Source organism: Pan troglodytes, chromosome 7 (genome assembly GCF_028858775.2).
Source record: "Pan troglodytes isolate AG18354 chromosome 7, NHGRI_mPanTro3-v2.0_pri, whole genome shotgun sequence".
NCBI lineage: Eukaryota > Metazoa > Chordata > Mammalia > Primates > Hominidae > Pan > Pan troglodytes.
Window position 1 is genome coordinate 134253647 of NC_072405.2, and position 25688 is coordinate 134279334.

At 42.3% G+C, this 25688-nt stretch overlaps 1 protein-coding gene across 2 annotated transcripts in view; it reads left to right on the forward strand.

Annotated features, from left to right (window-relative positions):
- Positions 1-5463: 5463 nt before the first annotated feature.
- FER1L6 (fer-1 like family member 6) overlaps positions 5464-25688 on the forward strand; it is a 195354-nt gene continuing 175129 nt past the window's right edge. The window contains exon 1 of one of the 2 annotated variants that reach the window (XM_054657466.2): positions 5464-5686. The gene's annotated coding sequence lies outside the window, so the exon portion shown is untranslated. Of the gene's footprint in view, positions 5687-22681; positions 22772-25688 lie in introns of those variants that run through there. The other variant, XM_016959831.4, reaches the window with a different exon arrangement.

The following is a 25688-nucleotide window of genomic DNA, read 5'->3' on the forward strand; positions in this document are numbered from 1 at the left end:
AAACATTTCCCCATTTCCCTTCCTCTCAGCCCCTGGCAACTACCGTTCTACTTTCTGTTTCTATGTTTCTATGAGTGTGACTACCTATACTACTCATACCTCGTATAAGTGGAATCAAATACTATTGGTCTTTTCATGCCTAACTTATTCACTTAACATAATGTCCTCAAGGTTCATCCATGTTGTGGCATGTGACAAGATTTCCTTCATTGTTATAGTACATTATATGTCTATATCACAGTTTTGTTTATCCTTTCATCCATTGATGGATATTGGGTTGCTTCTATTTCTTGGCTATTATCAATAGTGCTGTTACAAATATGGGTGTGCAAATATCTCTTCAAGATTCTGCTTTCTATTCTTTTGGATATATACCCAGAACTGGTATTGCTGGGTCACATGGTAGTTCTATTTTTAATTTTTTGAGTAACCACCATTCTGTTTCCTAAAGTGTCTGTACCATTTTACATTCCTGCCAACATTGTGCAAGGATTCCAACTTCTTTATATCTTTGTCACCACTTGTTATTTTCTGTATTTTTATTTTTTAAGTTTTTAGAGACAGGATTTTACTCTGTCGTCTAAGCTGGAGTGCAGTGGTGCCATCTTGCCTCACTGCAGCCTTGAACTTCTGGGCTCAAGTGATCTTCCCGCCTCAGCTTCCTGAGTAGCTGGGACTACAGGTGTCCACCACCATGCCAGGCTAATTTTTGGATTTTTTTTTTTTTTTTTGTAGAGACTGGATCTTGCTGTGTTGCCCAGGATGGTCTCAAACTCCTGGTCACAAGTGATTCTCCCACCTTACCTTTTTTTTGAGTGTGTGCTGGGACAGGGGGGTAGTAGCTATCCTGATGGGTGTGAGGATTGTACTCTTGCAGAGGGCCAGACATGTCAACCGATGCAAGCTGTGGGGTATCTGGGGCTGGATAAAAGTCAAGTCAGGGCACCACAGGGCAGCTGTGGGGAGGTTGGATCTTACTGATGATGATGGCATCAGGAAAGGCGTTAGTGTGGAGGCTGCCCTAGGGCTGAGAAACTTGAAAGGTGTTTGTCAAGCCGCTTGTAACGTGCCATTGATCTACTGTGAGACCTTGGGCAAGTTCATGCATCTGTTTGAGGCACTGTTTCTCCATTTCTGACAGGATGGGCTGGGCCAGGCAGCAGCATGAGGGAAGTATGGAATTGTGAAACAGTCTGGCCAGTTTATCTCCCTTCGCCCCAGGTACTATGATTTCAACCTTTGCCTCAGGTGGTTTCCAGTGTAAATCCCTCAGAGCCATGGCTCCAGGCCCCTTGCACGGAGACTTTTTCATGGCCAACTGGAAACAAGCCAACATGCACCCGGTGCCCTGCTCCCAGCAGCTGCCATCTGTGTGCGTTGGCTGGTGGCTCACATGACCTCAGCTGCAGCTGTGGGAGGCTTTGGGATCTTGGCTGTCCAGCTGACTGCCTGCTGGGGGCAGGGGCATTTATTCTGCGTGACAGAAGGTAACATCTGTGGCTGGAGAGATAAGGAGAATTTCCGTCTGAGTCACTGGAGGAAACAGGAAAAAGAAAAACCTCCGACTGAGGAGAGAATCCTTAGGTTGCAGCAAGAGAAGCTGGTGTGCCATTCTTCTGGCCTAAACCTGGTCAGAAGCAGGCTTAGGCTCTCAGAGTATTGCCTGGGCCCAGACTTTGTGCAGGGAGCCAGCCGCCCATCGTGAGGGGGAACTAAGATGTGTGTGCCAGGGACTCAGAGACCATTAGCGAGAGAAGGCAGCGCCTCCTGCTGGTGATAAATGAAATACAGCAGAGCCGTGGGCTCCCGTAGGCACCGCCAACCTGGAAATCCTCCACGTCCCTTTGCCAAGAGAAACTGACATGTTTCTGGACTCTTAAGGTTCACATTTTGGTCTGTGGGTAGCTTATAATTGATGTGTATAATTATTGTGGTGTGGTTTATAAATCGATGGCACACCTTACTTTTTTCTCCTTGATCTCATTGACTGTCACAGCAGCCCAATGAGATAGATTTTAAAGGAACTTGGTGAAGACTCCGTAGCTAGTAAGCGGTGGAGCCAGGATTTGAACTCAAAGTGTGTAATCCAAAGCCCCACTTTCCTCCCTCCCACTAAATCTCATTGCCTGGCCCTGGCTTCGGAGAACTCAATAGCTGAGATTTATACAGCCCCCCCAGACCCCCATTCTGTCTTGCCTTCTCTGCTCTCAGTCTAGCCACATCCTTCCCTGTACTATGGAGGGGCTGTTGCTCACCGCATTTCTGCCGAATGAGCTGCTATGCAGCGTGGTGATAATGACAGAGGAAAAGTTATCTGAGCCAGAGGCCCAAGCAGGTGTTTTGCACCAACTCCTCCAAGGGTTCCAAAGGTGGAGAGAAAATGTCTGAATCAGACAGCAAGATGCTGATGGATATTCACAGCTGTGATCCTGGAGGGAAAGGAAACAAACTCCATTTTCTAGGTGATGGGACAGAGGCACCGAGAGGTGAATGAAGCAACTTCGTCAATGTCACCTGCAGAATGAGATGCAATGCACGGCCATTGGCTTTGATGCCCTTGCTTTTTCCACGTATTCTGTTGAACTATATGAAATTGCCATCTGAATGGGTCAAAAACAGTTGACTCTAAGCAACTTCATATAGTTCAACTCAATGTCATGCTGCTTCCCCAGGGTACTGCAAAATTCTGCAGGTACTCCCGAGTTCTCAGAAAAAGTTATGCATAACAGTAGCCAATTTATTTTAGGTTATTTTTAAAATCAGTAATTTAAGCATAGTGATGATGTTGGTGATGATGATGATGACAATATCAATAATAGCAGCTAACACTTAAGGAACCCTTAACATATGCCTGGCCCTGTGCTAAGCCCATGCATTATTTTATTTAATCCTCCCAACTGCCCTATAAGGTAGATTCTATTATCACCTCATTTTTACAGATGAGGAACCTAACTAACCCCATCTCTACTAAAAATACAAAAATTAGCTGGGCATGGTGGCACGTGGCTTTAATCCCAGCTACTCGGGAGGCCAAGGCAGGAGAATTGCTTGAACTGGGACCCGGGATCAGCTGCAGTGAGCCGCGATCATGCCCCCGCACTCCAGCCTGGACTACAGATCGAGACTCCAACTAAGAAAAAAAAAAAAAAAGTGAAAATCTGGCTGGGCATGGTGGCTCAAGCTTGTAATCCCAGCACTTTGGGAGGCCAAGGCAGGTGGATCACCTGAGGTCAGAAGTTCAAGACCAGCCTGACCAACATGGCGAACCCCGTCTCTACTAAATATATAGGTGGGTGCCTGTAGTCCCAGCTACTCCAGAGGCTGAGGCAGGAGAATTGCTTGAACTTGGGAGGCAGAGGTTGCAGTGAACTGAGATCGAGCCACTGCACTCCAGCTTGGGTTGACAGAGGAGACTCAGTCTCAAAAAAAAAAAAAAAAAAGTATATGGCTGGGTGCGGTGGCTCACGCCTGTAATCCCAGCCCTTTGGGAGGCTGAGGTGGATCATCTGAGGTCAGGAGTTCAAGACCAGCCTGGCCGACATGGTAAAACCCAGTATCTACTAAAAATACAAAAAATTAGCCGGGCATGGTGGCAGATGCCTGTAATTCCAGCTACTTGGGAGGCTGAGGCAGGAGAATCGCTTGATCCCGGGAGGCAGAGGCTGCAGTGAGCCGAGATCATACTTCAGCCCGGGTAACGAGACTGAAACTCCATCTCAAAAAAAAAAAATAAAATAAAATAATGTGAAAATAGTGAATTGGAATATTCGGTTAATCAGGGCACACTCTGTCTGTCTCAACCAGGCTTCCACGAGAGGATGAAGCCCTGGCACTCAGAGGCATCCATCGTATGTAATACATTTTCTCTGCTATGCATTTAGAATGCTACTAGTTAGGTACTATTCCTGGGAGAATTGAGAAAAAAACCCACACAAATCATTTTCTGTGGTTTTAATGAGGTGCACTGAACAAGAAAGGCTGCTAGATGGTGCAAGCAGCCACACTTTCCTCTTCACTTGGTTGCGTCCTGTTCACCTCCCTGTTCTCTCATGGTCACTGTCAAAACCAAGAGGATAGTGTAATGTTAATAGAATGCTTCCCCGGTTGTTCATGTTTGCTCACTTATTTATCTAAGATAAACTTGTGACCTTGATCCAGATATATCTCAAATTCAATGGGCTATCTAAAATTCAATTTCCTAGAAGTGAAATCTCTAAATTTTTGATTGCCCATCTGATTACAATTATTTGTTATTAATAAATTTTATTCTTGTATTAAGGTACTGACAAATTAGAATGTTGATTTATCGATATGTAATGGACACTGAAAACAGTGGCTTCAATAGATAGAAATGGACTTCTCTCTCATGGAATAGTTAGGAGGGAGACAGTCTAGGGTCAAAGTGGCAGCTCTGCTGTATGAGGGAACCCAGGGACCCAGCCTCTGCCTCCCTGTAGCTCTGAAATCCTGACAGTGTTTCACTCATCTGTGAGGCCCAGGATGGTTTGCTGAATTATCCACATTCCAAGTAGCAGGATAGAAGAAAATTTTGGCAGGATGCAACATGACACCTGTCTTTCAGGACAGAGCTGGAAGTTACAGCATCATATTGACCAACATCCTATCAGCTAAAAATGATCACACGGCCATATCAGCTATAAGGCACCAGGCTGCAATGGATGCTAGGAAAGGCAATTTTGTAATTTTGGTGGCTGTGTGCCCAGCTGAAAATTGGCAATTCTGTGAAATTGGCATTACCATGAAATGGAAGGAAGAAAGCATAGCAGGAGGAAACATTCAAAAACAGAGATAAACAATGAGATAAAGTGTACATAAATAGAAGTTTCAATATTTCCTTCCTGCACTGCCATGGACGGTCTTGCCCAGACCCCAGAGTGTGCCTACCCTTCCTTGGAGACCATTGCCGTCTGGGGTTGTTTGGTCTTTTCCAGACACATTTGAGTGGTCCTTCTGAAAATAACAGAATGCTTTGCTTACAAACATCAGCTCCATGTACAGCTACATTATTTGCAGGGCCCAGTCCAAAAGAAAACATGGGACTCCTTGTTTGACAATGATTATGAATTTCAAGATGGTAAGAGCAGAGCAATAAAGCAAGCATGGGGCTTGTCTATGCATGGAGCCCAGTGCACAAGTGGCACATCTGTGAAACCAGCCCTGCTCACTTCTTATTGGGAGATGACAGAAAAGGCGTTAAAGTTTTCACTGACTTCTTATAATGGCTATATAAATTATGGCAGTCAACATTTATAAAAAAATGCAGTGTAAATTAACACTCAGAATGGGACTAGATATTCAAATTTGGTGACATGGTGGCAGCAGTCCCCTAGTGCATGCTTTAGGAGTGCTTCTCAGACTTGGGATGCTGGGCATACATTCCTGGAAGTTCAAGAGAATCTTGTTGTGATGTCATATTGAGTGTTCTTTGCATGACGGCCTTCTAAGGGTAGGTTAGTATTATGTTTAAGAATCCCGGTGGCTTACTTTCCTCTGGATTCTGGGACAAAGACTATGTCCACGTGGCCTGGAAGTAGGTGGCCCATGCAGTTTCCCTGGGCCAGATTGTCTGGCTCCCGTGCACAAGGACCCGAGTGTGCACAGGGGAAAGGTTGGCCTGCGGCCAGCTCTGGGAGTTCGTCACCGGGAAGGCTAGAGCGGGCAGGATGTAAGTTCGGGTTATGGTGGGGGAGGCAAACCTTGTCTAACATTAGGCCAAGGTTGTATACAAAGAATACAGGGATCAATCAGAAACTCAGGAGACCTGGAAGACTTTAGGGGGTAGAATATATAATAAGGCAATGGCACAGAATATGAACTATGAATAGCCACAACTCAGGCCCACAATCTCTTATTCACAATTCCAACATCCATACAGCTCTGAAAACTGGAAGTTTTCTCTCAGTGTGGCACAAACTCTTTTGCTGTACGACCTGATGTGAAGCTATTTATTGTCTAAGTAATATATATTCTAAGTAATATATCTATTTGCTATAGAAATATTACATTTTACTATGAAATATTATCTTAGACTCTAATGGAAGACTACTTAATTCTCTCTCTCTCTCCTAAAATCAGAAAGATTATAAATTTCATAACATATTGGACTCCAAAGATTTGGGGTAAAAGAGGTGGGCTTGTAATACATATGATTTATTTCACATTTATTATGTGCCAGGCACTGTTCTAAGCACTTTACAAGTATCAATTTAGTTAATGCTCATGATACTGTATGAGATAGAGTTGGCCCAACATTGGTGCTAGTAAGAACACTGGAGCCCAGAGAAATTTTGTAATTTGCCCAGGGTCATAGATAGTCAGCAGGCAGGAAAAAAAAAAAAAAGATGAGTCTCCTGGGAGCCTAGTTTTATGGCCTGAAGTGAGTCAGATAGCTCAACAAGAATCAACGACCAATCTCATTTTGGGAAAAAAACTATTCAAACTCGTGATTTGGCTGAAGCGATTCAGCAAGTCAGTAACAATAGCAAATGCAGTCGCTAGGTAAGGCAAGAGGCTTCATGAAAGAAATTTTCTTTCTACTATCCAGGTTTCTAATGAAGCTGCTCAACAATAGTAGAATCTGTGCTGACCCTTTGGGAAAACTGGGGGACATTTGAGTGGCCAGGATACATTGATAGAATTCACAATTTTGTATTTAAATATCCAAGGAGCAGCTCAGTTTTTGTTAAATTGGATTTTTGGCTTGTCAAATTTTGTAATAATTATCCTGAGTTTTGAAAACCTTTACGTTGGTTTTTTGTAGCAGCACCATTTGTTTTAGTAGAAATCTTACTTTAATGTTTTTCTTAGAAGTTGTACTTCTAGTTAATAGCTGGGTGGGCAGGCTGGTATTATCTTACTTTATTGACGTTCACATTATGTAAGACAGAATGCCAAACCCTGACTAAATAAAAATAGATCACATTTATTGCTTCTTCTCAATGTTCTAAACTTATCTTGGTTAGAGAGCTGAATTGGTTTAGTTTGACAAGATTTGTTCTTTATGAAGCTTTACTGAATCCCTTCTTGCAACTTTATATATCACAGTGTTTATTGTCTGGCGATTTCTTTTCATGGCTTTTTTTTCTTTCCAGAAATGGATGCAATATGCATATCATGAATAATGGATGATTTTGTTTATATAATTATTATAAATGATTGTAAGAGTTAGGATGTTAATTTCTTTATCAGCAGGAATATAAGAAGGTTTCATTGATTTGTAAATTATCTTTGAATGGCATTTGGAAAAAAATCTTCTCATATTTTCCTTACGAAATCTTAATAAATGCTTAACTTTGCATACAAAAGTAACATAGATGAATATTCTAATATGTTAAACTTTTTTGGAGCAAAAATGATACTTAGATGAACTAATATTACTGTAGCCTGATGGCGAATTATTGAAGTTTTTTATTGGTAGAATGGACCTTTGTTTTTCTTTTTGGCTGCTCTGTACCTTTAAATTTCCTTTAAAGGAAATTTAAACTTGCTCCTAGCTTCCCTTGCAGCTAGAATGCAGGCATGTGACAGGCTCCACCAACCAGATGGCTTGCATTTGAGATTTTGAATGTAAAGCTAGTGGCACAAATAAACAGGTAGAGTAGAACCATTCTGCTGTGGGGAAGGGCAAATAGGCTTGTTTTCTTAGGGGAGTAGAAGAGGTTCTGCAGCATCCTCCAGTTCCCAGTGGGGTGGATGAGTAGTGTCTGTGTCCAGAGGTGGGGTTTCCCCAGGGCTATCTGTGGTGAGGTGAGCACTGCTCCTGGCTTTGTAATCTTCAAGCCTGGTTCTCTGTGCCTCCTTGAAAATCTGAAAATGGTTTCACAGCCTTTAACACATTCTTTTTCTATTTAATTAAGCCAGAGAGGGTTTCTGTGGTTTGCAATTAAGAAATCCAATGGACACAACTGGAATCTGAGGATAATAACAAGGAAACAGGATTCTTTCATATATATCTCCTTTCACTGTTGAAAGTTATCAGTAGAACAGGGTTATTTGCCAGGTCATTCTTACAGGAGTCATCATTTACTTAAACTGATATGCTGTTGAGAATAGCCTTCTAGAGAAAGTGAGGCACACCTAGGCAAAGTGTTTTTAAGGGAAATGGGGGTGACTTAATTACCAGTGAAATAGGTATTATTATGAGCTTGGAACTCACCAGTGTGAATCCGTGAGTTTGGAATTCACCAATGGCCTTGGGAATGAGGTCTCCTGAGGATTAAAAGATGAGCTATGAAGAAGTCCTGACTAGAGGTCCTCTAGAATGTTCCCGGTTCTTGGCTTGAGAGGTGTATTAAGGGATGGTTGGAACAAAGAATAAGGTCTTACTTGAGGCCTGTTATGTGATTCTTTGATTCATTCATTTAACACGTTTTATTGAGTGGCTACTCTGCCCCATGCACGTGCATGAGATGCAGCAGTGAACTGGGCAGGGCTTTCGTTTGGTGCTCTGGAGTTTCAAAGTGTTTTCACATTTAGGTGGGGAAAGGAGAACAGCCTTTATAACTGTTTGTAGACATTAAAAATTGGAGAGGTTCAATAATTTATCCACAGAGACATAGACAGTAAGTAGTAGAATTGAGAATTAACTTCAGCTCTTTTGGTTCCAGAATCCTATTTTCTTTCCAGGACACTAGCACCTCTTAGCTGCCAGAGCTCATGCTTACTGTTTCTTCCCTTTTCTAGGGAGGAAGTCTGCATCAAGGAAGAATTAACTTGGTCAATACAGAGGCAGGTCTCCTCTTTCTGGGGCTGGTGGTCTTTCTGTTGCCCTCCAATTCTACTACTCTACGCTGACTCTGTCATTTATATCCTGATTGGAGACACGGTATTGAGGGCTGCCCTTGATGGGTAACATACAAGGAAGGGAAGACATCAGGGTACATCTTTGGCATGAGGGGTCAGTACTACCAAATAAAGTCAGGTGTGAGAACTGGGGAGAGAGGAAGCACATGAAAGCACATGAAAATTTATTTCATTTTCTTCCCCTAGGGCTGTAGCACTCTAAGAGACGTGTGTTCCCCCCTTAGTGATACCACAGTCTAGTGGGTAAGATAAGTATGTACATGACTGAGTAGTTCCTAGCCTCAGGTCTGTGCCTCTTGTACATTTTCCACTGGTTTCTTTTTTTTTTTTAGAATTGAAATTTTTATTGAGATAATTGTAAATTATTGAGAAACGTAGATAACATGCAGTTGTAAAAAACAATACGGACAGGTCCCACGTACCCTTTAACCAGTTTTCCCCAAAGGTAACATAGAAAAATATCACAGCTAGGATATTGACATTGACAGAATCCATTGATCTTATTCAGATTTCCCCAGTTTGACTTGTACTCATGGATGTGTGTGGATGTGAATGTGTGTATTTAGTTCTATGTAATTTTATCACGTTAGTTTGTGTATCCACCACCACAATCAAGATACAGAATAGCTCCATTGCCACAAGGATCCCACATGTTGTCCATCTCTATTTTTTATAACCACAGCTTCCTCCCTCCCTGACATTTTTTTTTTTTTTGTCTCATGTGTTCTTGGTGCCTATAAAGATACTTAATATATTTGTGTTATATGAATAAATGAATTAACAGTGCCATAACATATACACATAAACACATGCGTAGTGGATTTGGAGGGCAGAGGAAGGAGCCATTCATTTGAGCTGGGCCTTAGAAAGAGAAGAGGCAGGACTTAATGGTGAGCACTATGGACACTCATGACTTGGATGGGCGAGCACAGTGACTAATCTCCTGTGCTCAGGGAGGGAGTGCCTGGGTTCAAATTCCATTTCTACCACGTTTTGTATGAGTGGCCCCAGAGAAGTGGCTTAACTTGCGCAGGTTCCTCATCTTTAAAATAGGGATGACACTAGTGCCTGCTTCAGGGATTGCTGTGGGATGGAATGGGCTGGTGCATGTACAACACTGGGCAGAGTACCTGGCACGTGGTAGGACTTAATAAGCAGATGTTGCTGTTCATGGTCTTGGTCTTTGTAGTTTGAGGAGGGCCTCTGATGACTTGGGATGGAGATCACGTCTATACCTCCCTTTGTGAGGAGGCATGGGTTGAGCATCTTCCTGGAGACTCCCATGGCTGACTCCCACCTCCACCCCACTGGGGTTCTACTCTCTTGACAGGCCCTTTCTGCTATGGTTTTGAATATGGTGTTTACAGGATCCATTAATGACTTTGGAAACATCCTTTGGTGGTAGGCTTTAGAGTTGTCAAGAGACCCCAAAGCCATAAGGGTAAGAACAGCAAACCTACACCCTTTGAAGCTCTGGAGGCCCTGCCTGCATTTTCCGTGGTATCTCTTATTGTATCTCATGGGGAAAATGATATGTTAATGGGAAGTTGTAAATCTGCCCAATAACCAGGGCAGGGTCTTGTGTACCAACAGATCCACTAAAACTGCATGGTGGATGGATGAGTTTTACCCCAGCCTGAGCTTCTTCCACGGAGGCTGGTAGAAGACTGGAAGAATCAGCTCTCTTTCTCTTTCACTTTCTCTTTGTGGGATCAAGGAGGGGTGTTTACTAGGAATCTCATCTGGGATTAGTGTGTCTGGACCTCTCTTGTTTCCATTGAAATTCACTTGCTATGTACACATCTGTTGTGAGAAAAACAAATCATTTTGGTTTACAAAGACAAAGGGCAGTTGGTAAGTACAGCAGGATATGGGTTAAGAAACCCTCACAACCCTCTGCCAAGTATCCAACCCACCGCAATAGGCCAGTGCAGGAAAGACCTGTTAGTAACTGAACTGCAAAGACAATGTTTTCTTGTTTGTTTTCTCTTTTTCAAGGATGAGATTGAACAGAGCCTGAGCAGTTTTCTTCCATCCCCAATTTCTCTACAAGTGACATCATCAACAATTCATTATGTGCTATCAAATATTGTGGTCTCTGTTTCTTTTTGTTGCAAATATTAAAATCTCAACAGTCAAGGCACTTAACACAAAAATATAGACAGAGAACTCTTTCCCAATTACAGGGCACATCCTGCTGGGGGTATAAGCCATAATTTTAGGGAGTGCAGTGACATGGAACTAAATATTGAAGTACAAAAACAGTTATTTTAAAAAATATCTTTCAATTCTGCTTTTGCAAAAGAAATCTTATCTGTAACAGCTCTAGCTCTCTAAAACTTGCCAATTCTTTTTTGAATAAGGAGAGAATAGGCCTTTTACTCAGAACCATCTCAGTCAACAGCTTCTATTAGAGCTGCAGTTTATTTAACAGTGTCTTTCTTCCCCTACCGTATTTATTTTATTTTATTATTATTATTTTTGAGATGGAGTCTCGCTCTATAGCCCAGGCTGGAGTGCAGTGGCGTGATGTCGACTCACTACAACCTCTGCCTCCTGAGTTCATGCGATTCTCCTGCCTCAGCCTCCCAAGTAGCTGGGATTACAGGTGCACACCACCACACCCAGCTAATTTTTGTGTTTTTAGTAGAGACAGGGTTTCATTATGGTGGCCAGGCTGGTCTGAAACTCCTGACCTCAGGTGATCCACCTGCCTCAGCCTCCCAAAGTCCTGGGATTACAGGTGTGAGCCACCGTGTCAGGCCCCGTATTTATTCTTAAAGTTACTTTAAGGCATGTGTTACTCATTTTCTGTTTAAAATAGAACATAAGTTTTAATATAAATTCATTTGAAAAATAACTGATGAGCTAATTTTAAAAATTAAGTTAACAACGGTGAAGGAGGGATTTGGATCTGGTAGTTTCCTGAAGGTGGCATTCAAATTAGCCAAAGCAGGAATGCATTAGTGTAATGGTGGGGGGAGGACTGGGCAAAAGAAGAACTAGTTTCTAGAATTAGATCCTTCAGCAAGTACAATAGGAACCTGGGCAACTTACAGCTTCTCTGGCCTTCTTTTCCTTTATCTGTAATTAGGGGGTTGGAGTATTAAACACATTCATTGAGCACCTGCATTTGCAAAATATTGTGCTTATGTGTATGAGGCTACTTGTGATGAAAATAGTATAAATTCTACCCTTCAGAAGTTTACAGATAAAAACAAAATCAGGCCCACCAAACAAGCTATTGCTGTGCTAGTAGAGGAGACAGACAGGTAAAAGGGTCAACTATCAAAGAACAGGATGTGGCTGGGTTCTGGCCCTGGTTCTGCCATTAATGACCTGATTTTATACCAGCCATTCAACCTCTGTGAGCCCCAGGTTTTTCTTGATTAAATCAGTGCCTTCCCCTGACCCACACCTGGTGTGTCCGAGGGTTACTTTTTCTGAGGAAGAGGAGCATCTTTCAGCAAAGGGTGTAGGTCTGGCTGTTCCCACCCCATGGCTGGAGGGCTCTGGACAGCTCTAAAACTCATCACTAAAGGATGTCCCCAAAGTCATTAATGGATCCTGTAAATGCAGTGTTCCGAACCAGAGCAGAAAGTAACATGTCCTGTTGCCCAGATCCTCCTCATCCTTCAAAGCCATGGTTATTTGACATGCCCTTGGAGAAGTCTGCTCCCCACCCACTTCCCCCTATAGTCTGATCTTTCTATCATAGCATATATGTGTGTGTGTAGTCTCACACTGGCCTATAAGCTGCCAGACACAGGGATCAGGTTTTCACTTTCCCCTAGTGCATAACTCAGTGTCTGGCACATAGCAAGCAGCACCCAACTCCTATGCATATGTGTGCACACACATGTGAGTGCATGTGCACACATGCACAGGTCTGAGTGTGTTGGTGATGAAACAAAATGTGGAAAATAATTGAATAAGGCAAGATTTTAGAATATCAGTTTCTTATTGAGCAACATGAGGAAAAGTATATGAAACAAAAATGGACAGCTCAATAAACAATCAAAGTGAAGTCATGTAACTATGACTCAGATCTAGAACCAAGGCACTGTGGTCATTTCCAGCCTCCCTTTCTCCAAATCCTATCCAGTTTCACCACTTTCCTCGCTTTGTTTTCCAGCTTTTTCTCATGAAGTTTTATTTTTAAAATTTTCTATTTATTTTGAGAATCTGCAGAAACATTTCAAGATCGAGTAATAAACACCTGTAGGCATTTTACCTTGATATGGTAGTTAACATTTCACCATCTGTTTTCTGTTTTCTCTATATCCTTGCTTTTTTCTGAACCATTTAGTCATAGACATCATAATGCATAATCACCAAATAATTCATTATTCATCATTTCCTAAGAACAAGGGGATCCTCTTGGCCACAATACTCACTCCACTCCACTCAGGAAATTGGTATAATACTATACTATTGATACTTTTTATTGAGACCAAGTCTCACTCTGTCACCCAGGCTGCTGGAGTGCAGTGGCGCCATCTCGATCTCAGTTCACTGCAACCTCCGCCTCCAGGGTTAACTGTTGATACTCTTGATGCAGTACCATTATCTAATATGGCACATGTTCTGATTTCTCCATTTGTTCCAACAGTGTCCTTTATAGGTAAGGGAATTTATGTCTTTGGTCCAGGATCCAAACAAGGATCATGTGTTGCATTTAGTCACAATGTTTCTAGTCTCCTTTAATACAGGGCAGTTCTCCCAGGTTTTTGCTTTTGTCTTCATTAATTTGACATTTTTAGAGAGTCAGCATTGACATTTTAGAGATTTTAGCAGACTTTTTTCTCAATTTATATTTGCTTGATTATTCCTTTATAAGTAGATTCAGGTTGAATTTTTTTTTTTTTCCTAGAGAAGCACTTGGATGGTATGTTCTCAATGTATGGCTGGAGGAGGCATGTGCTATCAATTGGCTCATTATTGTGGATCACTGTGATCATTTGATTAAGTGGTACCACCAGACTGCTCCCAACAGCCTTTCATCTAATGGTTTTAGCCTCTGATGTGGTTTGGCTCTGTATTGCCACACAAATCTCATCTCGAATTATAATCCCCACGTGTTGGGGGGGTGGGGTCCTGGTGGGAGGTGATTGGATCATGGGGGTGGATTTCCCCCTTGATGTTCTATGATATTGAGTTCTCATGAGATCTGATGGTTTACAAGTGTGTGGCACTTAACCCCTTGCACTCTCTCTTTCCTGCTCTGCCATGGTAAGATGTGCTTGCTTCCACTTCTACCACGATTGTAAGTTTCCTGAGGCCTTCCAGTCATGCTTCATGTTAAGCCTGTAGAACTGTGAGTCAATTAAATCTCTTTTCTTTATAAATTGCGCCGTCTCAGGTAGTTCTTTATAGAAAGGACTAATACAGCCTTCATTGGTGATCCTTAGCTAATTAATGATCACTATAAGGATTGTAAAATGGTGACTTAAGTTTTTTTCTTTTATTTCCTCTATGTAAAAAAGATATTTCTCCTCTCCTTTCCTTTCCAACCCCCTTTCCCTTTTTATTATCAGTATGAGCTTATGGATTATCTATTTAACATGTTATAATCCACTCTTATTATTTATCTCGATAATCAAATTGCCTCATATTTTGCCTCAGGGAGCCCCTTCTGTTTGGCTATGTTCTTTTGACATTTCTCCATCAGTTTTTGAGCACTTCCTTAGTTTCTGGAATAATAAGATATTCCACGTTCAGTTTAAGAGAGGAAATTGAACTAAGAGTCTAAGCTCTGCTGATTAAAATGTTTACAAAAATACGAATGAGAATCAAAGTGCAAATTCAACACTGGCAAATACCTCTCTGAACTTTGGCAAAAACAGCAGGTTTTTGACTAGCCTTATCCATCACTGAAGTGCCTAGAAATGTATCATAGGATAATCACTGCTGTTTCTGAGGGGCTTCTGGGTGCAGACCCTGCTGGTGATCAGGAGACACATGGGTTCAGGGAAGTGCAAGCTCCTGAACACCTGCTCAACACAGCTCCTGGCAGTATCCATGGTGATGGAAGACAGAAAGCATATGGTAATTAAAACCACAAGTTAAATGATTTTATCCAGTGATTTTTACTCTGCTTCATGAGCAATATGATGACAGCAATAGACCAACTATAAGATTATGTTTGCCTTGCACTAATTTTAATTTTTGGTGCTGTCATGTCTGTAGAGATGGGAATGCACAGTAAGGGGGACCAACAGAAGGAAAATAGAGAAAGTGATGAGTTTAAAATCCTGCGAACTGGCTAATGCAAAAAAAAAAAAAAGCAAATCTGAAAATGTTTTTCCAAAGCGCTTCCTAGGGTTGGGAACTTCTAGATGGTTTGCATTTCACTTGCTTCTCAAACAGCTGTGCAATGTTGGCTGAGGGTGTGGAAAGGAGTGAATAAGCCTGCGTATTAGGATGGGAAGAAAAATAACCTCTCGGTCAGATGCATGTCCCCTGGGATCTGATGTTACTGTAGGAGGAAGGCCAACAGCCTAAATGAACGGTCTATACGCTTTTAAATTGCTCTGAACCCCCCAACCCATTGTTTCAAGCATAGAACCAGAAGATAGACCACATTGCTCAGGGGACAAGTTCAACGAGAAGGCTAAATCCTGGGGATGGTATGCAGAGCAGCTGATTCCTCCCCGACAGTGTGGTGTCCTACTTTTTTACCTGATTTTCAGGGTCCTTTATATTATCTGCTGAGTTAATTAAGACGTTGCTCTCACAGTTTAGAAAGTACATTGACATTTTTAGATAAAAGATAATTGCAGCCTTTTTTTTTTTTTTTGTAAACAGTGCTGAATTTTCTAAGGCAAATTAAGGGTACTGCAACATTTCATGTACTTGGACACAATCACCTGACATTTTCTGGTCCTCCAGTTGTTAAGAGGGTAACTATTAATACAACAGAAGCAGATATGTAGCATTCAAGCTGTCAAAAGTCACACTCCAGGGGATATTCAGTAGTTGAGTCAGCAAATACACACACAACTGTTCTTTTTTATCTTGCCCATAGCAGACACAAATCATCTATCCCAGCTTCAAAACTTTCTGAAGCAGTTCTCGAGGGAGCCACTGACAATTGACAAAAGCTTATATTTATTAGATACCTAGATCAGAGATCAGATGCAATCTATTCTCTCACTCCTTTTACCTGACCATTGTTGGTTAAAATGGTTATCCTCATACAAGGGTCTTAACTGTTAAAGAACATTTTTTTTTCTGATATGGAGTGTTGCATTTGTTGCCCAGACTGGAGTGCAAAGGCATGATGTTGGCCTACTGCAACCTCTGCCTCCTGGGTTCAAGTGATTCTCCTGCCTCAGCCTCCTGAGTAGCTGGGATTACAGGTGCCCACCACCATGCCTGGCTAATTTTTGTATTTTTAGTAGAGACGGGGTTTCACCATGTTGGCCAGGCTGGTCTCAAACTCCAGAAGTTAAGGTGGTCCGTCCACCTCGCCCTCCCAGAGTGCTGGGATTACAGGCGTGAGCCACCATGCCCAGCCTGTTAAAGAACATTTAATAATGCTCACTCTATCCTAATTCACTGAACGAGGGAAACAGATGAAGTCAATTAACAAATACAAAACCTTCCATTCATCAAGAAAGGCCTCATACTAAAATACTTAAATTCTTTTATCTATCTAGCTAGACATTATCATAACTTTTATGAAAGGTCACCTCTAAGACTGCTGGTTGGCTTGTGGACCAATTAGCTGGACCAATGGGTGAGGTCACACAGTACGAGAATGGCCTGATCCCTGAGAAAAGGCCTTTGAGTGTCTAGTCCTACATGTTAAGGGATGAGCCGAGACCACCTAATACTCATAAAACCCTTGATACTCACGTTGGAAAGAAGATAGGAGGCAGTAACAATCTGTGAGAATTAATTTTTTCATATAAAGTTGCTTTTGTTTCCTCATCTAGAATATTAACGACTTTAGAAAAGGACATTCTTTCTGATTCTTTTGTGTGTACTCATGGCCTAATATAGACAATTGGTCAGTAATACAAGATTTATAATATGCTTTTCAACAAATATTTAAATAATAAACTTGCTTCACTTTTTCTATTTTAGAAAAATATAATTTTTTCTGATATCAAAGTAATTGACGGGGCTTGTTCAAATGTTGCAATATACAGAGACATATAGGAAAGAAAAACACCCCAAGAGATGACAGCATAAAACATAGTACTAAGAGATGTTAAGAAACGTCAGTCGTAATCTCTGATTTTGTGCCAATAACTTTATTGCTCTAGGCCTTATTTCTCCATCTAAAAAGAAATGGGGTAATAGTTCTACTTACTGCCAAGATTATGAAGGCTAATGACACCTGAGCAGTGAAGTGTTTGCTTATTACATTGTAGGTAATCAACAGCAATGAGTTCCTCCATCCTATCATACCAAGAACACTTACTTTTCATTACTGTGCTTTTCAAGGAGAGAGAAGAAGGAAAATGTGCGGAGGCTCAGTTTAAGTCTCTTGACCCTAAGGTGACCCTTGTTTGCTCTTTCAGATAACTCTCACCTAACTATGTTTACACGGGGAATACCTCCTTAGTACATGGGAATGCATATTCCCATTAAGCTTCACACATTTCGAGCTTTTGCATCTCCAGAAAATTTATAGAAAAGCTACGTCATGACTTGCATCACTGGATTTACTCCCTTTTCATTCAGGTGTTGAATCATGAATGGGAGTTGAGGTCCAGTCACTGACTTTTGACATTTGGTGGAACCATTTTTAACATGATCTACTGGGTAATGCCCACAATAATAAGTCCAGTGCTAAAACTTGTAGATAACTTAGAATCCATTGCTTGTTTAAAAGCTTATACAATTTACCTGAAATTTTTTTTTTTTTTTTTTTTTTTTTTGAGACAGATCCTCATTCTGTCACCCAGGCTCAAGTGCAGTGGTGCGATCTTGGCTCACTGCAACCTCCACCTCCCGGGTTTATGCAATTCTTGTGCCTCAGCCTCCTGAGTAGCTGGGACTACAGGTGCCTACTGCCACACCCAGATAATTTTTTGTGTTTTTAGTAGAGATGGGGTTTTGCCCTTTTGCCCAGGCTGGCCTCAAACTCCTGAGCTCAAGCTATCTACCTGCCTTGACCTCCCAAAATGCTGAGATTGCAGGTGTGAGCCATGGCGCCCAGCCTTTACCTGTCTCTTGAGATGACACCTATTTCAAATACCCAAAAGTATCACATTTTCTAAAAATAGGAACAAAGCTTTAATATAATAGATAATTACTTTTTTATTCTTCAAGGGAAGAGTACACTGTTCGAGGGTTGCCTGGGTCACTTGCTTTTTTTGCCTGCTTTTCAGCAATTGCATTGCACATTCATCTGAGCATAACAAGGGAAGAAAATATCAAACCTTTAGTTTTGAGGCTGTTTAGTAATGCCAAGAGAAGCATAGGTTTGTACTTGCTGGAAGGTGGGGCTTGGCAGCATTTCTTAAATTGTGACCTGTGAAAAACCAATGTTCCAGTCTCCACTGCGGTGAGCTAAATAACACATCTTGTCCCTTCAGTTTGGGAACCATGACATTCTGTGGTACTTTTGTATTTTTGATAAATTTTATTACATATTGTTGAGTCTAAGAAGTCCTAGGAGACCAGGTTTACCCCAGTGTTTTCAAAATGCAATTCAAAATGGAGCCTCCTTATTAGTGGAAGGTCTATTTGTGAATCCCAAGATCTGGATTAGAGTGCTGTTAGGTCCTCCAAAAAGCAGGTTCCAAGATGACATTACTGGAGTGCTGGAGATTTATTCGGGGAGCATAAAGGGGAAGGAGTAGGACAAGCAAGAAGGGTCTTTAGGCTTTGTGGGTCTGACACCTGTGACAGAGAAGGGAAGGAAAATTGCCTAGGAAGAATCTTCTAAGAAAGTTTCCTGCAGGTCGTTGGGGAGTCTTGTGTCCCAAGTCACCCATTAGAGGAGTCTCATGTCTTGCAGGAAGGGACTTGAGTTAGTTTGCTTGCTGTGCTTAGCCCATAGGATGCATGGCCTCAGTGTGATGCAGTGACCGGCAGGAAGACTCAGCAGCTGGAGCTGTCAGTCAGTGTGTGCTCCCTGTAGCTGGAGATTGAGCGGCATACTTTCATGACCACCCCTGTTTCCAGTTGTACCCCTTGTTAGAATAAGTCACTCAAGGCTTCTGGAATCTAAACAGTTACTGTATCAAATGGGGGACCTGTCCTTTCTTCCTCACATATCTACAAATGAAAGCTCTTTGCAACTTACAAAGCATTCCAGAAATAGGATTATTATGGGGTGGCTAAAGGCTTTTCAAGTGTGTCAGCTGTTAGCATGGCACTGTGCTCTTGACCCAAAGGCAGTGTCTTATTCATCATTGCCCTGGATTTCCCACAGGCCAACCACAGTGCTAGGCATCTAATAGGCACTCATTAAATGTTTGTTAAATTACGATAACAACTGTTGTGAGTTCTCCAAGGAAACACTCTGTGACTAAGGCTGTAGGTGGGATAACAATTGTAGACACTGAAATGCATTCCCTCTGGCAGGAGGCAGAGCATGGGGGAGGGTGGTGGGGATTTGTATTGATATAATCTGCCCTTGTATCTGGATCCTGTGTAGCAGTTCATGGTAAGGGCATTATTCCTGGAAGAGGGACGAGGGCTAGGGGAAGAGTTACACAACTTTTTTTTTTGAGATGGCGTCACCCAGGTTGGAGTGCAATGGTGCGACCTCAGCTTACTGCAACCTCCGCCTCCCAAGTTCAAACAGTTTTCCTGCCTCAGCCTTCTGAGTAGCTGGGACTACAGGCACGTGCCACCAAGCCTGGCTAATTTTTGTATTTTTAGTAGAGATGGGGTTTTGCCATGTTGGCCAGGCTGGTCTTGACCTCCTGGCCTCAAGCAAACCACCTACCTTGGCCTCCCAAAGTGCTGGGATTACAGGTGTGAGCCACTGCACCCTCTCAGAGTTTCACATCTTTTTGCTTTGTAATATGATCTGTCTTTTGCATCTCTAAAATAATTCTTATGTTAATTGAATTGTACAGAAAATTCCCAAACTTTATCCTAGATAATTGTAGGGCATCACCCCCTACTCCTGAAGCTTATTTCCCAGAGCTGTTTGCATTGAATGCTTTAAGTTTTACCGAATCATCCTTTCTCTGCTTTGGGAACGTCCTAGTCAGGGCTAAATGTTTAAGGAACAAGCACAAGGAAAGAGGGGAAGGAAAGGCATGGAGGAGATTTGTAATGGGGTAATTTCTCAAAAGGTTGACTGTAGCTTTTCTGTTTGGCTCTAATCTCCTGATGGGTGGCAGTTTTGTCTGTTTCTTTTTGTACATTTATTTATACCAGCTCAGTATTTTGTTCAATAAACGTTTGTGGTGTGAACCTAGGAATGAATTACACATGTCTACTACATGCTGGGTGCTGGGGTGATAAGGGTAAACCAACTCAAGCCGTAATGAAACTTTTTGTCTAATAATGAAAGTGAACAGTAATGGAGAAAAATCACATAAATAAAATTACAAACTATGATGAGTGATGAAAGGAAAAAGCTCTGGGAACCTGGAGAGCTTAGATAGAACCAGGGTACCTGGTTAGTCTGGTGGGGAAAGCACAGAGGTCAGGGAAGACTTTTCTGAGAATGTGATGTTAAGTGGCCCATGAAGGATGGGACAGTGTTAACCAGAGAAAGAGGTATGTGAGGGGCATTTGGATTCCAGCAGAGAGGAGCACGTGCAGAGATCTGGAGGGAGGGAGCATGTTCCAGTCGAGTCACTGAAGGAAGGTGGTGTGGCCAGAGCAAACCACAAGGATGCGGTAGGAGAGGAAGCAGAGAGATTTGGGTACAGGGTGGTCCATTTGTTATTTTCCTGTGCTGTGCCATCAATAATCCTTATTACTGGATGTCTACTGTGTAGCCAGATGACTTCTGTTGATATGTGTACTGTATCTGGATCACACACAGCAGGATCATGGTAAGGATACAATTCTGCAGAAAAATAAAAGGAGAAATAAATTCTGGGAAGAGGGGTTTGAACTTTAGAAAGCTTTGGACCCCGTGGAGTTATTGAGCTCTGATAAGAGTTGCCATGAGATCTTGTTTTTGTGAAGAATTTAAAGAACAGAGCAGACGAGGGAAGGAGGCTTGGCTACCTTGAAAAGGGTACTGGATTAGGGGTTCCAGCTCTTGCAGTGCCATCATCAGCTGTGTACCCTCGGACCACCTCATCTTTTAAATAATCACTTCCCCCAGTGGTAACATGTGAGGTTGGAATTCAACGACTCTGACCATCTTTGATTCCGAGTGGAATCAACTCTATCATGATGGAAAATTGAGGGAGGGATGCGCTAGGGAACCCACTCTGTCTGTGAACCCCTGAGCCCAGGCCCCTTCCTTTGCGTGTCTTTTTATGATACATATGGAGTGGAGGATTGCAGCTCAGTTGGGGATGTTTACGAGGCTGCCTTGGGAGCTACTATTTAACTGCTTAGTCTGTACCTGCAGAACCTTCTCCCCAACCCCTCCCCACACTTCATGCTGCCTCCTTCCTCAGTGCTCTGCACTTTAGAGGCTCCTACACCATTGCCAGCCCACAGGGGTGGCCTCTCAGCCCTCACCGCCAGGTCCTCTTCTTGTCCCAGCACCATACCTAAAACACAAAGGTGCACAATGGAGAGGGCCCAGCATTTCCTTTTCCATGATACCATAAAGACGTGCTAGAGGAATGGACAAGGGGCAGTGTATTCCTTTCCTGGGACTGCCTTGGCCATGTGCCACAAACATGGCTGCTTCAAACAGCATCATCCTCTCACAGTTCTGGAGGCCAGAAGTCTGAAGTCAAAAGTGTTGGCAGGATCATGAAGACGATGGGGGAGAATCCTTCCTTGGCTCTTCCAGCTTCTGGTGGCTCCTTTGTTCCTTGTCTTGTGGCTGCATCACTCTAATCTCTGCCTCCATCTCCACAGTGTCTTCCTCTCTGTGTCTTCTCCTTTTATGTATCTTAAAATGTCACTTGTCATTGGATTTAGGGTCCACTGGGTAATCCAGGAGAGTGTCTTCTCAAGATCCTTAATTATATCTGCAAAGATTCTTTTTGCAAATAATGGGACACTCACAGGTTTCAACATGTGGATATATCTTTAGGGGAACCACTATTCAATTTACTACAGGTGGTTTCAGAGGTATTTGACCCATCCAAATGACTTATTCTTTTTTCTCCCTGATAAACTTGACCTTTTTGAAATAGCCTCAGAATACAGGTCCCAAAGATATGCCATAGAGTGGAGGCAGCAGGCTGGAGGGCTGGACAGCACAGGCTTCTGGGCCAGGTGGCCTCAGTTCAAATCCCAGCATGTACCAATCTCTCTGTGGCTCAGTTTTGCCATCTGAACATGGAGTACAATAACAATACTGCCTTTGAAGGCTGTTGTGGAGCTTGTATAGGATAACACTTGTAAAGGTAGCTAGAACTTACCAAAAGTAAAGTGCTCAATAAATGTTAACCATGATAGTGAAATAAACAGTAAAAACATGAGCAGGGGGTGGTGAACATGATTAAAAATCCAAGTATGTCTGGATAGTGGCTGGACCCAGGGCATTGACATTGTCTGGAGCTAGGGCTCTTTTGAGTCTTGATCGACCTCTAATTACCTGCACCTGACTTGAAATAAAACATATTCGCGGCCCCTTCTCTCAAGATCTGCTCTGAGCTTCTGTGTTTGCTGATCAGAGTCGGGCTCTGGCAGCCAACCGGAACAGAGGGCACTCAATTTCAAACAGAGATAGGGAGCTGCCAGGTGCACACACACAGAAAGGACATTCCTGGGAGGTAGCCTGCTGTGCTCCACTGAGCCACTGAATTCCCAAAGGGAGCTTTCCTTCTTCCGAGACAGTGGTGGCTGCTGCCCTTCCTGCTGGGCTGACCTCCTGGGGTCCAGGAAGCTGGTGAGTATGAGTGCTTCTGGGCACAGTCAGGAGCCTTGCTGGTCGAGGTGAGGTCTGTTGCTCTGCTTCTCATTATCGAACTCTGTCCACACCCTTTGCTGCAGCCTGGGCTTCTGGAAGCCCTTGGAGATGCCACTCTTCTGCTTGTCCTTAGAAACCTGGGCCATCATGGATGAGGATGCAGACAGAGGGCAAAGGGGCTGGGCTTGGGTGTCAGACTGCTGTGTGGCTCTAGGCAAATTCCCTAACCTTTCCGAGGTGAGGTGTTCTGCATTTGGTAAGTACCATTTGGATGGTACCCTACTCTGACTAGGTGCTTGAAAAATGGTGGCTGTGATTGATATCTAGGAGGTAACATAGAGTAGAGATCTGACGGGTCAGGGTTCTACTGAAGCCTCGAGACCTTAGGCAGTTTTCTTAACCTTTTAGACTACAATTTCCTTATCTGAAAAAGAGATTAAACACCCCATTCAGATGGCTGATGGAAGGATTAAGTGGAAAAAAAGTATATAGAGCTTTTAGCCCAATGCATGGCTCATTCTACATGCTCAATGAATGGTAGCTATGATGACTGTCCCAGAGCAACCTGAATAATGATAATAAAATTAATGAATATATTTGTTAGATATATTTAACAAATATATTCATCTTATATATATTATATATTTAATATATATTTAACACATAAATTCATCCATTTTATTATCAAATATATAGTGAACAAGTATATTGGCTCAATCCCAGTGTGGTGTAGAAGGAGAAGCATTCAGTCAATAACAAGAAGACCCGGCTCTGCCCTCAGCTTGGCCAATTCATAGCTGGGTAACTGAGCAAGTTGCCTAACCTCTCAGAGCCTCAGTTTTCTTGTCTTCAAATAAGAATAGTAACTATTTTCTTTCATATGCCAGGAGGTAAGTTATATATATATATAAATAAATACACACACACGTACACACACTCTCAATCCTTAGCACTCTATGAGGTAGGTACTATTTGATACCCATCTTACAGATGAGGAATTACAAGCATAGAGAAGTTTGCATTTTGCTCTAGGTCACACACTATATGAGGTACAGGGTAACCAGACCTGGGCCTGTGTCTCACCCAGTATGCTGTGAAAATACTACCAGCCTCCTTTCCCTCACAGGGCTTCTGCTAGGGTTCCATATATGGCAAAGCACTTGGAGGAGTGTAAAGTGTTGTGTGAATAGGAACTGTAGGCACAGTTTATCTACTCAGGGTCTTGGCTCCATCCTTCTCCTTGTTTTACATGTGTGACACATATCTCTCTATAAGTTGAGCTTTTCAGCAGGAACAGGGAGTGTTGCGTCATATTTATGTATAAGTTCAATATATGGATTTCTCCATTTCTGACTTTGCTCCCATCATAGATTGGGGATCAATGAAGCTTTCCTCATTGTTTGTGCAGTTGGTGAGTTTATCATCTTCAGTAGCAAATCTTTATTGTGTTCCCTGAGTTCAAGGCCTGAGACCAGGCATGACTTTAGACCTCCTTTTGTGTTTCCAAGTTGAGACTGAGAGGACTAGACTGGGAAGCCCCTGTATATTTGGGACTTAATACATCTTGACCCTGAGCTGAGGCTGAAATCCCAAGGATAGTGACTCCTGGAGAAGTTGACAGGACTGAACTCCTCCTCCTGTTCAAGAGGCTCCAACTTCAGCTTCTGCAAAAATAATTTATAAAGAACCTGAGCAGAGCCTGTGCAATGAGGGAGAGAAGGTTTGATGGGATTCTGTTGTTTTGGGGGCCCTGTAAATCCCACACAAAAGGCTCACTGAAGATAAGTTGTTTTTATAAAGCCTCTCCAAAATGCCTTCAAAGTTATGTTTGATTTCATGGGTTGATAGATGAGCCTTCAGGTTTATTTTTTTCCATGCAGGACATCAATGAAAACTGAAGCAATAAATTTCTGGCGGTTACTTTTTTTTAAAGTCATGTCTGAGGTATGGATGATTGGAAGCTCTTTGTGAGCAATTGCATTGAGTTGCCTCATTATATTGCAAATTTTAACTGATTTATAGAGCTTCATTTGACTGTGCTAATTAAGGTTTTTATTCTTGGAACTAATTAGCTTGAGTGAAGTAAATTTTTCCTCCTCTTGGTTATAGAAGCTATTAAAGAACTCAAACATGCAAAGAAAGTCAGATTCTTTGCGAGTCATATTTGAAATAACATAGTCATTCATTTTCAGCATTGAACTGCTTTTGCTTTTAACAGATATGAACTTCCTTTCCTATGTCTTTAGTATATACAGAAAAATAATTAGGCTATCACTTTTAACCCCTTGGAACATTTTATGTAATATACCAGAGTTCTGAAGTAAAACTCTGTTGGGAAAAAAGTCAATTTTTGACTGAATGGGATTCAAAGTGTATCTGTTATCAGAGGTCACTGGGCCTAGGTTTAGAGAGGAAGCGTCGTAGGGGTGTTCATGCTTGCTAAGGTTTTAGCATTCCTAGTGGCTAAACACAGGATAAATGAACATCCAGAAGTACTAGCTCTTCCAATGAATAGATTTATGACCTTGAACTGGTTCTTTCTTTTCTCTGGACTGGACCTCAATTTTGCTATCTGTTTAATGAACAGGTTAGTTTTTTGTTTGTTTGTTTTGTTTGTTTTTGAGATGGAGTCTCACTTTGTCGCGCAAGCTGGAATGCAGTGGGGAGATCTTGGCTCACTGCAACCTCTGCCTCCTGGGTTCAAGTGATTCTCCTGCCTCAGTCTCCTGAGTAGCTGGGATTATAGGCATACACCACCACACCCAGCTAATTTTTTTGTATTTTTAGTAGAGACAGGGTTTTGCCATGTTGGCCAGGCTGGTCTCAAACTCCTGACCTCAAGCGATCTGCCCGCCTTGGCCTCCCAAAGTGCTGGGATTACAGGTGTGAGCCATGG